Below are 4,035 nucleotides of genomic sequence, written 5' to 3' on the forward strand. Positions count from 1 at the left end.
AGGGTTTTTTTCCCATCTGGACCTCTTTTACTGTGTATCTTTTAGCCTTTTTTGACCTTAAGAGCAAACTTTAAACTATTAAGCAACACCTGGATCCTTCATGAAGCTATTTGTGCTGGCTCCACCCGTCTAAAGCTTGAGGCCATCAGAGGTGTGTGCCTAGGAACTGCATTCAACCTTTCTAACTATAGGAGGCAATTTTTTTTTTACTAAGTTTACTGTTTTTATTTAGCACTGTTGGCTGAGAAGCAGCGCCTTTTAAAGGAGCCTTGTCCTCTTTCTTTTTCTTCTCTTTCTTTCTTTCTTTCTTTTTTTTTCAGCTTTCTCAGGATGTACATGGAAATTTGGCACACATTGGTATGCCAAAATGTTGTTGTTTGTTTTATTACTCTTTTGCTCTTTGGGGGGGACCACTACCCAGCTCCTAAATAAATCACTCACAGAGGCTTGTTCTCAATTATAAATGCTTGGCCTTAGCTTGGCTTGTTTCTTGCTAGCTTTTCCTAACTTTAAATTATCCTGGCTACCTTTTGCCTTTGGGCTTTTACCTTTTTCTTACTTCTGTAACCTTACTTTGTTTCTTATGCCATGGCTGGCTGTGTGGCTGAGTGGCTGGGCCCTAAAGTCCTCCTCCTTCTCTGGCTACCTCTTTTCTTCTCCTCCTCCCAGATTTCTCTTTCTATATAGCCTCTCTTCCTGCCAGCCCCACCTATCCTTTCTCTTGCCTTGCTATTGGCCATTCAGCTCTTTATTAGACCATCAGGTGTTTTAGACAAGCACAGCAACACAGCTTCACAGAGTTAAACAAACACAACATAAACAAAAGTAAAATACCTTAAAATAATATTCTACAACATCATCTCATTAGAGTGCTTTGGTCATGGTGTTGCTCACAGCAACAGAAGGACAAACTAGGATAGGTGCCCAAACACTTTTGGCATTTCTGGCCAGAACAGAAGCAAGGACACTTTTGCCTTCTGGTCAAGGACCAGAACAGAACTGATGGTTTATAGGTCCCTGCCCTAAAACGTCCTGACCAGCTTTTAACTTCAGGTCTCATCACTACTACTGGAAGGAAAAAGAGAAGTTATAATGCCAATTTGGAGAGCTCAATTTTTTTTTCCTGGAGGAAATGGTCACTGTATGAGTTTAGTTTGTCTAGAGAAACAAGAGGAAGGAGGTGGGGAAGAAGAGAGACTTATTAGAGGAAATTGGTTCACACAGTTATGGATGTTGGAAAGTCCATAGTCTGTAGATCTATAGTCAGCCAGCTGGAGACCCAGGAGAACTATGATGGCTAATCTTGATTGTCAACTGGTCTGAATTTAGAGTCACCATGGAAACAAATCTCTGGTTGAGTCTGTGAAAATATTTCCAGAGAGACTTAACTGAGGAGGGAAAATTCATCCTGAATGTGGGTGGAACCATCTTATAGACTGGGGTCTTGGACTGAACAAAAAAAAGAAACAAGAAGAGGGCTGGAGTGATGGCTCTGTGCAGTTAAGAGCACTGGCTGTTCTTCCCGAGGATCCGGGTTCAATTCCCAGCACCCACTTGGCAGCTCACAATTGTCTGTAACTCTAGTTTCAGAGGATTTGGCACCCTCACGGCAGAAATACACACAGGCAAAATCATCAATGCACATAAAAATAAACAAATCTTTTTTTTTGGTTTTTTTTTTTTTCGAGACAGGGTTTCTCTGTGTAGCTTTGCGCCTTTCCTGGAACTCACTTGGTAGCCCAAGCTGGCCTCAAACTCACAGAGATCCTCCTGTCTCTGCTTCCCGAGTGCTGGGATTAAAGGCGTGCGCCACCACCGCCCGGCAAAAAATAAACAAATCTTTAAGAAAAAAGAAAGTAGAACTGAGAAGCTGCATTCATTTATCTGTCTGCTTTCCGGCTGCAGGTATGTGACTAGCTCCCTCACACCCTTGCCACCACACCTTCCCTACCACGACAGGGTACGTCCTCTCAAAGTGTAAGCTAAAATACACCATTTCCCCCTTAAGTTGCTTTTTATCATGTGGTCACAGTAAGAAGAAAATTAACACAAGAGCTGCTGACATAAGTTCCAGCCCAAGCAAAAGCTGAGTCCAAAGCAAGGAGACACTGACATTCCATCTAAAACAGCCAGGCAGAGATTGAACTGAACTTACTCTGCTTTTTCATTCTTTTTAGCCTTTCAATGGGTTGGATGTGGAGGCCCACGCACATTGGAAAGGAATTCTGCTTTCCTCAGTTCGCTGGTTCAGAGTTAGTCACATCCAGAAACACCCACCCAAATACACTTAGAGCAGTGTTTCCCAAATACCTGGGCAACCAGTGGTCCAGTCCTTGAGCATCCCAGCCCCTCAGGCAAGAGATAAAGGATTCCTTTGGGCTGCACCCTAGCTTAACCTAATCTGGCGGATGTGACAAGAAACATTCAGGTGTTGTTGACACTGAGGCACAATGATGTCATCTACAAAGTTCACTCTCAAGAAGTGCATGATCGAGTTACAAACAAAACAAGCCACATACAAATTTCATAATGTTTTAAGGAAGTTTATAATCTTCTGTTGGGACACATTCATAGCTCCCCTCTGTCACATGGGACCCATGGACCATAGGCTGGAGAACTCTATAGGACATAAAAAAAAAAAAAAAAAAAAAAAAAAGAACAAGGTGGGTTCTGATGAGAAAAGAGACATCTTGGAATCAAATACTGCACCTTCCACTTTTTTTGTAGGAAAGGAGATATATTTGTAAGTATGCATAAAGTACAGGGAGAATGTGTTAGGTGGATATGTGCAGTCATTGTATCGGGGAGACAAGGAAGAAAAAGGACTCCGTGGTATGGAAGTCTTTGCAGAGAGGTCACTCATGGGAACCTCACACAATTCAGGAAAATACACCACAGACAGGAGCGGCAGGTGGGGCACCTTAGTATTCTGTAAGTATAGGTTTGTACTTCATACGGTAGAAAGGCATCTGCAACACATAGTGCAAATAGCTCAGTACATACACACTACTAATGGTTGGTTTGGTCCATGTTAACCCCAGCCCAAGTGTCTCTGCTGGAAGAATGAAGTTCCCACCAGCCTTGGGACTGTGCAAACCCAGCTGCACAATGAGGTGATAATGAAGGAAAAATTCAGGACACATGAGGAGACACACACCAACATAACCTCAGGGGTAAGGCTGACCGTTTGACCAGAGAGGCAATACTAAGCTTTGGTATAATTGTCTCTGTTTTCAATCCTCATAAGGCTTCTTGGCTGAAGATGAGCTGTAAAACAGGGTGTTAGAATGTTAATCCACTGCCTTCTCCGACCACTGGCTCTCTGAATAACATATAATTTAAAGAGTCAATCCCCATCTCTGCTCTTTAGCATTGTGTTGACAGTACAAATTGTCTTTATAAAATTATTCTTTTCATAAAATGGATAGAAAAACTGTAAGTGTGGTAAACTCTATCTTGCCACATACCCATCTCAAGTTAACGAGTTAGATCAATACCTAAGAATGGTGAAGATAGAAAGGAAAATGTGTGTGTGTGTGGGGGTGATAGATCCCCCTTAAATATTATATAATCACACATATATGTATACATTCACGGAAAAGGATGCAGCCAACTGCTCATAGTAGTGAGAACAGAACCTTTTGAGTGGTGACATTCTCTACAGTTCCGTTCAAGAGGCAACACACGTGCACGGAATGAAATTTTAAAAACACAAAGTGCCCGGCGTGGCGGTGCACATCTGTAATCGCAGCACCCGGGAGGCAGTGGGCGAAGGGGACTGATAATCAGAGGCCAGTCTGGACCACCCAGGACTGCAGAGAGAGAGAAATGCCGTCTCAAAAACATCCCGGGCGGCCGGAGTGTCGCCACAGAAGCATCTCTCCCACTCCCTGAAGGCATGGGATCCCGCTAGATCCCCTGCGCGGCCTCCCAAACAGAGGCGAAGGCGGTGGGCACCGGCGGCTAGCACCCGGGAATACCGCGGAACCAATCGAGTGGGCACACCCTAGAGGGGGCCGCTTTCACTAGGGGACT

This window comes from Peromyscus leucopus, chromosome 17, assembly GCF_004664715.2.
Source record: "Peromyscus leucopus breed LL Stock chromosome 17, UCI_PerLeu_2.1, whole genome shotgun sequence".
Taxonomy (NCBI): Eukaryota; Metazoa; Chordata; class Mammalia; order Rodentia; family Cricetidae; genus Peromyscus; species Peromyscus leucopus.